The 14343-nt window shown below is 42.2% G+C and overlaps 2 pseudogenes; both read left to right on the top strand.

Moving 5' to 3' along the window:
* The first annotated feature begins 352 nt into the window (after positions 1–352).
* LOC101347246 (cyclin-D1-binding protein 1 pseudogene) lies at positions 353–1450 on the top strand (annotated as a pseudogene).
* A 4734-nt stretch (positions 1451–6184) lies between these two features.
* On the top strand, positions 6185–6730 carry LOC101341475 (thioredoxin-like protein 4A; annotated as a pseudogene).
* Positions 6731–14343: the final 7613 nt, after the last annotated feature.

The raw sequence follows: 14343 nt of genomic DNA, 5'->3' as shown, positions 1-14343 counted from the left end.
CTCACCTTTGGGTTAGCAGCTGAGTGCTTAACTACTGCACCACCAGGGCTCCTTTATGTATATATGTGTGTGTGTGTGTGTGTGTGTGTGTGTGTATATATGTATCACAATTAAAAAATAAATAAAACCTAGTCCAAAAGCCCACTTTTTTCCACCCATGCTGCCTCTCTAATGCTTGGTTAAGTATGCAGAGCTTGTTTGTTTTTCCCCCTCAAGATACTTCTATAAATCGACTTTTAAAAACTGAGTATCAGGAACCTCAGTCTGTGGCTCCTGGATGTGGAGTGGCTTCCGCGATGCGTCTCTGGTAGCAGCGGTAGCGACATCTGCGGTCTCCAGGCAAGCGACTGAGATGGCAAGCACAGCTGCACCTGCAGCCGCGGTCCCCACCCTGGCTCCGCCTTTGGAGCAGCTCCGGCACTTGGCAGTCGAGCTGCGGTTGCTCATGCCTACAGTGCAGGTTGGCGTAGCCCAGGAGACCACCGAGGAGTTCAATCGGGAGAAGTTTGCGGACTCAATGAGGCAGCTGTAAAAGTGGCAAGGGAAGCCATGACTCTGACCATAGGCTTCTCCAGACTTCCACTGCCGTCTCCACAGGAAACCCAGAGGTTCTGTGAGCCAGTCTGTGTTGCCATTGAGGCAATTATTGCAGTGTGCTACTTGCTTCCCAAGGATCAGGGAATCACTCGGCAAAAGCTGGCACGGGTGGCCACTCTGGACATTGTGGATGGCATAGCTTAGCTCGTGGAAATGCTTTTCACCACTCCCAGTCAGAGAACAAGGACCTTATTTTCTGCAACACTGTCTGGGTTGCCTGCCAGCAGGTGCCTCCGATACCAAGAAATAATAAAGCTGCAGCCCTTTTAATGCAAACGAGGAGGGTGAATTTTGTGAAGGATACACATGAGGAAATGGAGCGGGCTGTGGAAGAATGTGACCCTTACTCTGGCCTCTTGAATGACTTGAGGAAGACAACTTAGGGAATGACCACAGAGTGGACTCTGATGACCGTAATGATGCTGAGGAGGATGCAGTGGGGTTTCCAAACAATCAAGATGTATACTGGTCAGAGGAAGATCAGGAGCTCATAATCCCATGCCTTTCGCTGGCAAAGGCATCCAAAGCCAGCCTGAAGAAAATCTAGATCTCAGTGACACAGAATGAAAAGAAGGACCCGGTGGCCCAGCTGGATGACATTGTGGATATTTCTGATGAGATCAGCCCCAGTGTGAATGATTTTGCTCTGAGCATATATCCACCTACATGCCACCTGACTGTGCAAAACAACTCTGCAAAACTTACATCTGTTTTAAAGACGGCATTTGAAATTACAAAAGCAAGTCATGTGGCCCCTCATCCAGAAGATGATTGGATCCCTTTACTCATAAACAGCGTCGATCATTGCATGAACAGAATCAAGGAGCTCGCCCAGAGTGAACTTGAATTATGAGTTTCCAGGCTCATTTGTACTCTCCTTCTCTCATTGTCACAGCCAGGCACTGATATCTGCTTTTAAAGTGAGGCCATAATGCTTTCTGGATCAAAAGGGAATCCCTGTCTGTACCTAACAAGAAATACTATTGCCAAAGGTTGTTGGTTAGACTAGACTGGCTATTATTTATAAACCATGTGAATGTGGGATATTTTTCTGTGCTAGATGCAAAATATAATTGCATGACTTCAAGTTCTTGAATTGTCTCAGAGATTCCTAGGGAAGCTGCCTCATGCATTTCTTATTTGTAATAAAGTGTGTTGTTTTATTGTTAAAGATGCTGATGGTCTTAATAAAATAGTAACCTTCCAATGGTTAAATGAGAAAAAAAAATGAGTATCAAATGCCAGCTTCTCCTTAATTGTTCAATTCCACTATTTTTTCTTAGGGGTATTTTAAGAAATAAATTGTTCTCTCACCCCATCTCCCATGGTAGAGTAGATCCACCTGTCCCTGTTTCCCGGCAATTCCAGTTTCCTACAAAATCTAGCCAGAAGAGAAGAGTAAAGGTTGTTTCCTTCTCCTTCTGTTCTCTCTCTCTCTCTGCCTTTTGACTCAGTCAAAATTTTGGCAACATGTACATTCAAAATGGAAAGATTTACAGGGCGCTCCTTTCCCATGATAGTTGCCCATAGTTTGAATGAGGTCAAGATTAATGTTTTCGCTGGTCCAAAGCAAGATCATGGAAGCTCCACAGACATATCCAAACTCCCTGAGGGACCAAATTACTGAGCTGGGGGCTGTGGGGACCATGGTCTCAGGCAATATCTAGCTCAACTGGCATAACATAGTTTATAAAGAAAATGTTCTACATTCTACTTCGGTGAGTAGCACCCAGAGTCTTAAAAGCTTGTGAGCAGCTATCTAATATACTCCACTGTTTTCACCACTTCAGGAGCAAGGGAGAATGAAGAAAACCAAAAACACAAGAGAAAGATTAGTCCAAAGGACTAACGGACCACAACTACCACAGCCTCCATCAGACTGAGTCCAGCACAACTAGATGGTTCCCGGTTACCACCCTAGACTGCTCTGACAGAGATCACAATAGAGGGTCCCAGAGAGAGCTGGAGAAAAATGTAGAACAAAATTCTAATTCACAGAAAAAGACCAGACTTACTGGCCTGACAGAGACTGGAGAAAGCCTGAGAGTATGTCCCCAGAACACCCTTTTAGCTCAGTAATGAAGTCACCCCTGACGTTCACCCTTCAGCCGAAGATTAGACAGGCACATAAAACAAAACGAGACTAAAGGGACACACCAGCCCGGGGGCAAGGACTCAAAGACAGGAGGGGACAAGAAAGCTGGTAATAGGGAACCCAAGATCAAGAAGAGGAAAGTGTTGACATGTCATGGAGCTGGTAACCAGTGTTACAAAATAATATGTGTACTAATTGTTCAATGAGAAGCTAGCTTGTTCTGTAAACCTTCATCTAAAGTGCAATAAAAAAACTAAAATTAAAAAAAAAAAAGATTAATGTTTTGGTTAAGAAAACTTCAGTTACAGACAGGGCTTTGAACCGGTTCATTCTGGTTTGAACCCCTGCTGAGAATTGCATTTCTAACAAGTTCCCAGGTGATGCTAATGCTACTGGTTAGGGACCAATTCTGAAAACCACTAGTAGAGCAGTGGTTGTCAAAATTTGTTATACTTAGGAATCACCTGGGGATATTGTTAAAATGTAGATTCTGATTCAGTATATCTGGGGGTAGAAATTCGCAGCAGGGGTTCAAATCAAGTGAACGCGTTCAAAGCCCTGATTACAGAGCAGGGAGCTTCACTCAATATAGCTCCAGTAAAAAATGGGGTGGGGTAAAAAAATACCAGATGCAAAATCCAGGAAAAAACAAACATCCAAGTTTCAGGAAGGGCAGACACTGAAACAGCTACAGGAACCGTGATTCTTTCTCCTCTTCTAAAATCTCTCTCTCTCTGTTCCCCTCCTTTCCAAGGCCACTGGTCTCATCCTGTCTGTGTCTCTGTGCTTCTCTCTGTGTGTCTGCTCTGCTCTCCTGTCTTAATCAGCTCCCTCTGTTTACTCACTTTATACAAGGTCCACCCTATACTCCATTTCTACAGGGCCATACATCACAGCATCCACAGATCACTGGGATTTCCCTCTGTGTCCTTCAGTTCTAATTCATAAGACAGCTTCTGAGAAGCTCAGATCATCTTTTTAAGCTAAGTTACACCAATCAGAGGGTACTGGCCCACCTCTGCATGGAGGCTCCTAGGCCAGTCATCTGGTGCTGTAAGAAGTGCTGGCAACAGTCCCTAGCAGACTGTGGGCAGGCATTCTTTCAGAAGGGTGCAGGGATGGGCAGGCCTCCTAAAATGCCATTGAGACCCAAATATCTGCTCCATCAAACCTTGGAGTTCAAGGAATTTTCTTCAGAAAAATCGTACTACTGCATAATATGTTACATACAAGTACAGCTTGGAGTCTTACAAAATAGGACTTTACAGACTGTCTAGTCCAGGAATAGCAAGCCTGACTCACTTCATGTCAACTCTGACTGCCTGCAGCCTTGTTTTATGAAGAATTGCGTACTGACGATTCTGTGATGTTGGGGTGTGAGGATTTGGTGGATAACAAATATTTTGAGTCATTCGCCATCATCTTCTGGGGAGATCTGCTGGTAGAGTGAGTGTCTCTCATGGTGTCCATCCATTCCATCCTCAGTGGTGGGTGTGTGCTCCAGGCTGAACCACATCCCCATCCCTCTAGCCTCAGTGATTGGGTCAGAGATGGATATGTGACCCTCCACAGATTCATTTAGAATATTTTCTAAGATAGATATGTCTTGTTAAACCAGCAAGCCCCAAAGGCTGTCCGGCGCCCTCTTCTCTATGACATGAGAAAGCCTGCAGGCGGACTGAGACAAAGCAAAATCTTAGATAAAAAAAAACTAGATCCCAACCACACATCCCAACCCATTCTCCTAGAATGACACTGATCCATTGATAAATATTCTTTTGATATAGTTGTTCAACTGCTTACTAACCCACCTAACTGCACTATTATACAGCCTACACACTTGATACTCAATGCGTGGCCTGTGGACCAACAGCATCGGCAGCACCTGGAAGCTTATTAAAATGCAGATTCTCAGGCCCCGCTCCAGACCCACAGAATTAGAACCTGCATTTTAACAAGATCCCCAGGAGATTGATTGCACAATAAAGTTTGGGAAGCATTTGTCTTTATTCCATATTGGAGCCGTGGTAGCTCAGTGGTTAAGATCTCAGCTGCTAACCAAAAGCTTGGCAGTTCAAATCCACCATCTGCTCCTTGGAACCCTATGGGGCAGTTCTACTCTCTCCTATGGGGTCACTATGAGTCAGAATCAACTCTACGGCAACAGGTTTCGTTTTGGTTATACGTATATATATGCCAGTTACCGTTGAGTTGATTCTGACTCGTGGCGACCCCATGTCAGAGTAGAACTGTGCTCCATAGAGTTTTCAGTGGTTGTGATCTTTCGGAAGTAAATCACTGGCTTTTTCTTCCAAGATGCCTCTGGGTAGTCTTGAAGCGCCAACCTTTTCCTTAGTAGCTGAGCGTGTTATCCATTTGCATGACCCAGAGAGATTACTTATATATGTGTGTGTATATATATAAATTTTGCCATGAGCCTTCTGAAATTTAATGAACTTACATACACATCATCTTTATCTACAAGTCAGGCAACCCTGTCAAAATAGGGTATGTAGTTAGTTTGATTATATCTTTCTTGCTGAACCTGTGCAGGTTCATGCTGATCACTGCTCATAAACCATAATTTTATTCAAAAGAAATATTGCCGGGGTTTAACACCAAGTTCCCCAAACTGCCGATTAGAGTGCCTTTCATTTTTTTTTTTTAACTTTTGAAGATCAGGATCATATTTACCAGTCTCAAGTCTTTCTAAACCACCCATATTCTTCACAACCCCTTAAAGAAGATCAGAGTTCAGTGATTTAACCTGCAAGTGTTTTCAATTCTCTGGTATTCATCCAGGTGAGGTCACTCGAGCTAATTTAGAGCATACAGGTCAGTGGATTTCAACCCTGGCTGCACATTTGAATCACCTGAGGAGGTTTTAAAAGTACCAGTGCCTGGGCCCTTGACACACCAATTGAATCAGCATCTCTGGGGTGAAGCTCCAGCTGGGTGTTGTGTTTTTAAACACCCCAGGTTATTCTAATTTGCCACCAAGTTAAAGCCATTGAAGGGAGTTTAAAAAAACACTCTGACGCTCCAGGCCCTCAGAGCTAGAATCTCTGTAGCTGAGACTTCAAGCTCTTGTAGTTTTAAGCCCCCCAGGCAGATGGGGAGTCACTGAGCCGGGTGTGCTCTTCTGTTCTCCCTTCCTTCCCTGTTTGAAGGGAGCAGAATAGAATCTCCTGATGCCCTCCATAGAAACTAGTTTTACAGTTTTATCTTGATGTTTTCCTTTTTACTTCTCTTTACATTACTTCACAGTTTGAGGAGTCCCAGAGTGGTGCAAACAGTTAACACACTCGGCTGCTAACCTAAAGACTGTAAGTTTGAGTCCACCCAGAGGCACCTCAGAAGAAACGCTTGGTGATCTACTTTTGAAAAATCAGCCGTTGAAAACCCAATGGCGGTCACAGCAGCTTTGGCTCTGGAAGATCTACAGGTCAGCTTTGTTTCTTCTTTTTTGAAGATATTGGTCACATTTTCAAGATGTCATACATGTTTCCACATCTACACAACAGATGGTAAGTGGACCAGGCCATCGTTTCCTAGAAGGACTGCGTCATTGTCATTGGTTTGGACACAATTGGGATCCTACTTGTATGAATATGGATGAAGTTCTATATAGCATAACCGAAAAGAAATGGCAGAGGGGGATTGTCCATATCATGTAACGAGCCCTGTTTGGATATCACAGCTGTTTTAAAGTTAAAAATTTTGCAGTTATTTATCTTGTGGATATTACAGAAGTACCTGACTTCAACAAAATATGTGAGTTATACAATCCTTGCACTGTTACGTTTTTCTTCAGGAACGAGCACATAACAACTGATTTGGAAACTGATAACAACAGCAAGGTTAACTGGGCCATAGAGGACAAACAAGAGATGATCTATGTCATAGAGACTGATCTTTCAAGGGGTGCGCAAGGGCCAGGGGCTGGTGGTATCTCCAAAGGACTACTCCACCAAGTACAAATACTGTGTTCTCCTGTCGCCTTGTGTCCTGAGCTCTCACTGTTCTCTCTGTATGTGAGTGTTGTGGAATCGCTTCCATGTAGAACATCTCAAACTATCTAAAGCCTTTGGGAAATTGTTGGAAAAGTAAATGCAGTGCCAGGAGCTGGGGTGTATTTTTGAAGTAAAGATTTCGGAGCCTTCAATTTTCAGTCTGCCTATCCATTGTATTTTTATACTGGCAAATATCTGTAAATACCTAACTGAAATAAATGCAAGGTTATGAATAGTTAATTGTTTTTAAGAAACTTGATGTATGGATTACTGATTTTTGTGAGCCAAAATTAATTCTTATCTTTACTACTGGGGTGAAATTGAGGCTGATAGGTTTTACATACTTGGCAATGGGAATCCAGAGCCTTGAGCCCAGAAAGAATACACAATTAGGATAAAGTTTCTTTTAATATTATTCTTCTGATTATTGAAACAATATAATTTAAAAAAAAGAAAGAAAGAAAACCCTATGGAGCACAGTTCTACTCTGACACACATGGGGTTGCCATGAGTCAGGGTTGACTCGACGGAAAGTGGTTTAGTACAGTATGAAGACTTCTTGATTTGATCATCTTGTCCTAGAAAAACACTTTCCATTTCTCATGAAAAGCACCCTACCTCTAGTTTTGTAGACCAAAACCCAAACATTATCATTGGATATAATTTATGGAGTCAGCAACTTACAGTCTACCACCTCAATGCAACGTTCTTCCTAGTCATGCAACGTTCTTCCTAGTCATGCAACGTTCTTCCTAGTCATGCAACGTTCTTGCTAGGCAGATATGATTGACCCCATTATGCAGATGAAGAAACCAAGACTCAAAGATTGAGTGACTTATACCAAATGTACAGCTAGTAAGTGACAGAATGAGGATTTGAATCCAGATCTCTTTGGCTCTAAAGCTCATACTCTTTTTTACACTACAGTATGCCTCCTAAAGTTGGTGGTTTTTTTTTTTTCCTCCTAAAGAATTTTTAAAAATTAAAGTATTAGGTCTGTAAAAGGTTGCTGCAAGTTTGGAGGAATTTTTCCAGTGCACTGAATTCCCATCACATATAGACAAGACAGTGCATGGAATTTCAGTTGCTGTTTCCTAGATGGGTGGTATGAGCATGGCCTTGAAACAGACAGTCCAGTCTATCCCTGTCTAAAAGTCATAACCATAAGATCAGACCCAGATATCTGCAAATGTTTCCCTGGGCTTTTGAGCCCTGGGAGTACACTGCTTATAGACCACTGTATTTCTGTCATGTTCTCTAGCTTGTTAAGAAATATTAAAAAATACTGCAATTTCTTTCAATCCTTTCCCCCCAAAAGAGAAATCTAAATAAATCCACCACCACCTATGTGTTAACCAAAGTGCTATCTATTTTCTAAGATTTAAGTGTAAGATAGCTAATTGGTTTCCATCGCCAAATGTAAAAGGGGTTTGAAGTATATTTGAGGAATTTAGATTAAATATCAGAAAGTTCTTTATAATGTTACATATGAAGAAGGGAAGACTGAGTCTCCAAGTAAAACCAGAGCTTAAAGTGAAGTGGAGGGAGGAGGAATAACTTTGGACTGTTTATTTTGCACTGGTAGTTCTTCATTTCACATACTTTGGACATGTTATCAGGTCAGGAGGGACCGGTCCATGTGGAAGGACATCATGCTTGATAGAGAGCCAGCATAAAAGAGGAAGACCCTCCACGAGATGGAATGACACAGTGGCTGCAACAATGGGCTGAAACACAGCAACAACTGTGAGGATGGCGCAGGACCAGGCAGTGTTTCACTCTGTTGTACACAGGGTTGCTATGAGTTGGAATCGACTCCATGGCGCTTAGCAACAACAACAGCTCTGAGCAATTTGAAAAGCTTTAGGATGAGTTGCAAGGAACTCTGGTGGTGCGATGGTTAAAGCATTTGGCTACTAACCGAAAGACTTGGGTTTCGAATCCACCCAGCAACTCCACAGGAGAAAGACCTGGTGACCTGCTTCCATAAAGATTACAGCCAAGAAAACCCTATGCGACAGTTCTACTCTGTCACATAGGATCACAATAAGTCAAAATTGACTTGATAGCACCCAACAACAACAGGATGAATTGAAGGAACCCTGGGCTGATAGCTAGAGAAAAGTAGATGGAATTGAGATAATCCTTGTTACAATTACTTGGGGGTTACAATAAAGTTCCCCACCAAGAATGGATGTGAGGGAAATATTTGCCTTTTAAAGGCGAAAAAGTAAGAGAAATACATTATGGACCACAGCAGGAAGGATCAAGTTCACCTGAGAAGATGGGGTGCCTCCCAGGCTAGCAAGCCTTCCTTACAACCTGTTCGAATGTAATTTCTGCTCTTCCTTCTGCCTGCTGCCTGGAATGAGTTAAGATAGCTAGAGCTCTCTCAGCTGTCTTGGATCATGGGCTGATGTTAAGAATAGAAACCACTTTGTTGAAAATAGCAAAGAAAAAACATAGTAGGCTGAGTCTCTGCTATGACACAGAAAAACTGCTCTAACACTGCACCTAGAGGGCCTATTTCCAGATGAAAACCTGTTATCAGTTTAAGTTAGATATTATGCATTTTTCTGTTGTACGCAGCCCGACTTAATCTAATGCAAGTAGGGTTCACCATTTGGGTGAGTTCTCCAGACACATAGTAACTGAGCCCTCCTAGCCCGTGACCTCCTGGAAAGCAAGAAGAAAAGATTAGTTCAAGTGACAGACTGAATGAACAAATGGACAGTGACCAGGCCCTATAAAAATAGAACTTTCACCCATTATCTGCATCATCCAGCCTAGGAAGTCAAACCACAATCTGCAGCTTCCAGTCCAGGGGGACAAACAACAATCCCTGTAACAGTGGGCCCAAAATGGCCAGGACTTGATAATATTTGTCCTTAATTTTTGTCCCTGCTTCCAACTTACGACCAACCAGAGAAAGCCAGATATGCTCCCCTCACCAATCACATAAAATGCCCTGCTTGCAGTTAGCCCGCCTACACCTTCCCCTGCTAACAGCCTCCAATCAAGGCATACCTGAAGGCTTCCCTCTCCTCCATTATAAAACTTTCCTACTCCCCTGCCAGCCTTTGAATCTGTCAAACAAAAGAGAAGGTGGCTGACTCCCTTGTTATAGCAAGCCTTTAATAAATAACCTTTGTTTTTTCCTATTTGGATGTTCTTCGCCTATTTCCACACAAGGAAAAAGCACAAAAAAGCAGTGCAAGAAAAAAAATACAGCAGTCAGATCAACTCAATAACACAGGGTGTTAATGTTATTGAACTGAAAATATTCCTCTAACCAGCCCAAAGATGGAAAGATAGCCCTTCGACTGACCGGAAGAAAATGATTTTAAATCCTTGTTGGACTTTGGTCCAATTCCTGGAGGAAGCCAAGGAAGGTTAGGAGCAATAAGAAAGGTGGCAGAGGGTGGCTGGGTAGATGAAAGAGGGGAGGGCATATCCTCTAAGGCCTTTGCCTGCACACAGGCTAATTGTCCCCTATATAGATGTAAAGATAGAGAAATCGATCCAGAGTGTTACCCAGATCCCAAAGCTGTACTAGTGAGGCCTCTCAGATGTCACGCCAACAACTAACCTCATGGCAAGGGCAGCACGTGTAAGTAAGAGCCTCTAATTACTTTTTTCTTGTATTGATCTCAGCTGATCTATTAATTTGGCCCATCCTGCACTGAACGAGGTTGTTGGTTTAGTCTCCTCTTGGCTATGCGACTTGCTTAATTATTCTTGGCGTCTAGCTTAGTGCCTTCCAGCCTTCCTTATGAAAGATGTAATCAACACCCTGGAGAAGGGAGTGCTTTGTAATGTAGCATTTTCTGGAGAGGCTTTCACCTGCCAAATGGGAAATACAGCTTGTCCGGTTGACTGGCGGAGGCATTTTTCATGCTCTGGGAGTTTTCTTTCAGCCATTTAGCGGGCCATGGTCTGGGCTATTTTCAAGATCTACTGAGAGCCAGTGAATGGCTGTGCCCACAGACAGGTCTGCAAAAGCCACACAGGAGTCCCAGCAACACTTACATGGATGGGCCCCCATTTGTTCTTCAGAAGCACCATGTTGCTTTAGAAAAAGCAATGAAATGCTGATCTGGGTTCAAATTCGGGCTTTAGCTCTGCCTCTGACTATGATGTTAGTGGGTGATACCTTTGGGCAAGTCAATTAATTTCCCAGGGCCTCAGTACATTTATTTGTAAAATAAGGGGTTAAAGCATTGGTCAAAGTCTTAAGAAAGCTTTCTGTTTTTAAAATACTATAATTTTATGGGTTTTCTTATTAGGAATAGAAAAAAGCAAACTTATCTATATATTTTCCACTGCACCTATGCAATTTTTTTTAAATGATTTAACACATATACTTTGCAAAAAATTACAAATACATTTTCTTAGGCTGGGTTTTCCAGAGAGGCAAAACCAGTGAAGTGCCTACATATATATATATAGAGAGAGAGAGAGAGAGAGAGAGACAGAGAAAGAGAGCAAGGGAGAGAAAGATTTATATCAAGGAAATTGCTCATGTGGTTGTAGAGGCTCGAAAGTCCCAAGTCCATGGGTCAGGCTGGAGACTTCTCCCGACTCAAATAGCTGAAGGGGCTGGCAAACCCAAGATCCAGACCACGGAGGCTGATGAGTCCTAAGATAAGCTGCTAGCTCAAGTCCCAAGAACCAGAGATCAGATGAACAGGAGCCAGCTGCAGGATCCAGAGCAAGCAAAAGCCCCCGAGCTTTGCCAGAAAATCCACCTATATTGGATGCAGGCCACACCCCCAAGGAAACTCCCTTTCAACTGATTGGCTACTCACAGCAGATCCCATCGTGAGGTGATCACATTATATCAGATCCCATCATGGAAGTGATTACATCATTGTATGATGGACAAACTACATCATAACTGCCAAACCACTGAGAATCATGGCCCAGCCAAGCTGACATACAACCTTAACAATCACATACTTACAGGCGGAAAGACTTTTCAAATGCAAATCTTTCATAATCTCACCACAGTTGATATTTTGTATATATCCTTCCAGACTTTTATCTAAGCATAGATACACAAGCCAATAGTATTTTTACAAGAATATGATCACATTCTGTATTGGTTTCCTAAGGCCGCCGTAACAACGTACCCCTGGGTGGCTTAGAACAACAAACATTCTCTCATAGTTCTGAAGTCAAGAAGTCCAAAATCAAGGTGTCACCAGGGCCATATTTCCTCTGAAGGTTCTCGGGAAGAATCCTTTCTTGCCTCTTCTAGCTTCTGATGGCTGCTGGCAATCGTTGGCATTCCTTGGTTTGTAGCTGCATCACTCCAATTTCTGCCTCAGTCTTCACACGGCCTTCTTCCTTTTGTTGTCCTCAGTGTCTCTGTATTCAAATCTTCCTCTTCTTTATCTTATAAAGACACCAGTCACTGGATTTAGGGCCTACCCTAATCTAGTATGATCTCTTTTTTAACTTGATTACATCTGTAAAGACTTTATTTCCAAGTAAGATCACAATCACAGGTACTAGGGGTTAGTACTTGAATATATCTTTTTCGGGGACCCAATTCAACCCACTACACACACTATAAACTGTTCTGCTTTTTTCACTCAACATAATATTCACAACATCTTTCTATGTCAACAAATATATATATATACATCATCATATTTAATGATCACATAGTATCCTATTAAACATATTTTAAGAACGAACCATAAATTTATGTCACCAAACTCCTTGTTGTTTTTTACCATTATAAACATTGCTGTATTGAGCATCCATGTATATATACATACATATATACGTATGTATATATATCTTGCCTACTTTCTTTGTTTCCTTTGAATAAATTCCTTGAAGTTTCTGAATTTAACAGTATACCTCTTTTTAAGGATTTTGATACATATTCCAAATTGTCTTCCAATAAGTTGTGTAAATTTACATTCTCCAAAACAGTGTGAGAGAATGCCTTTTCCCCATCTGCTTCTTCATTCCTTTAGTTTTTTGTCTTTCTGATATGTATATTTTTTTGCTTTAAATTTTGTGTTCTTTGATAACCAGTGGTATTTTTTCTTTATTTTTCTTGGAGATTTGTGTTTTTTCCCTAAAAATCTGTCTGTCCATGTCCTATGTCCATTTTTCTGTTGAAACTGACTTCTGGACTTTCTTGTGTAGACATAGCTGCCGCTGTCTTAAACATGACAAGAGGAAGGAGATAGAGTGGAGAAGGAGGGAGTTCCCAAGAAGACTTCCAGTGGTACCCAGTGCAATCAGGACTCTGGAGCTGACACACAAGCCCAGGAGCTCCCCGCGGGGGTGGATTATCCAATAAACAAGGTAAGTGCGGACTTACTTGTACTTACTTATTAATCTGCAGTGAACAATTTCACATGGGTTTCACCACGCCATATCAAAGCGAAACCCATGTGAAATTGTTCACTACAGATTAGTAAGTAAGCACAAGTAAGCCTGTGCTTACCTTGCTTATTGGCTAATCTGCCCCTGGCTCCCCTAAATCCCCACTCCAGAGAACAGAGAAGGGGAGGAGGCAGAAGATGTGCCCCTAAGGATGTAGGGGGAGATGGAAGCAGCCCTTCAAGACTACCATAGCAAGGTCAGAGCACAGAGAGATCCAGAGTAGCCCAGGAGCCATCCTTTAGAAAAGATGATTAGTAAAAGACATCAGTGATGGGATGTCTGTGTGTGGTGGTGGTGGTGGGGGGTGTCTGCAAAATATCCAGCATTTAGCTATTTGATAAAAATTTATCGAGCATTTACCATGAGCCAGGGATGGCATTTGCCAAAGTAAATACACTATAGTAATTGTTTGTGCTTTACTACTAACCTAAAGGTTGGTGGTTTGAACCCACCCAGTGGTGCCATGAAAGAAAGGTCTGGCAATCTGTTCCATAAAGATTACAGCCAAGAAGAGGGATGTCAGCACAACATAACCAAGGCAAAGGAAGACACTGGGAAAAATGCAAGAGTAACGGAAACAATGGTAAATACAATTACATACACAGTCCTACAATAACAGTAATAAATAATAATGTATGAGTGGTTACATAGGTAGATACACAAGCTGAACAGTGTGGGATGGCATATGGGAGTACCCCCAAGAGCATATATAGGTTTGGCAGAAGATATTTCTACATACGTATGTGTATGCACTGCAAATATATCCATGTATATAGTAGAGCACACAGGGGACAAAGTTATGAAAACTTCTTAGCCATAACCAAACACCTTGAGGGACTGGGTCACTGGGCTTAGGACCATAGTCTCAGGGGACATCTAGGTCAATTGGCATAGCATAGCCCATAAAGACTATGTTCTACATCCTACTTTGGTGAGTAACGTCTGGGGTCTTAAAGCTTGTGAGCAGCCATCTAAGATACAACTATTGGTCTCTTTCTGTCCAGAGCAAAGAAAAGTGAAGAAAATCAAACTCAGTGAAATAGTCCAAAGGACTAATGGACCACATGAACCTCAGTGTCCACTAGCCTGAGACCAGAAAAACTAAATGGTACCCGGCTACCACTACTGACTGCTCTGATTGGGATCATAATAGAAGGTCCTGGACAGAGTGGGAAAAAAATGTAAAACAAAATTCAAATTCATAAAAAAGACTAGACTTACTGGTCTCAT

Source organism: Trichechus manatus, unplaced genomic scaffold (assembly GCF_000243295.1).
Source record: "Trichechus manatus latirostris isolate Lorelei unplaced genomic scaffold, TriManLat1.0 scaffold00037, whole genome shotgun sequence".
In the NCBI taxonomy this organism is placed as follows: domain Eukaryota; kingdom Metazoa; phylum Chordata; class Mammalia; order Sirenia; family Trichechidae; genus Trichechus; species Trichechus manatus.
Note: the sequence above shows the minus strand (reverse complement) of the source record. Positions and strands in the feature narration are given on the sequence as shown.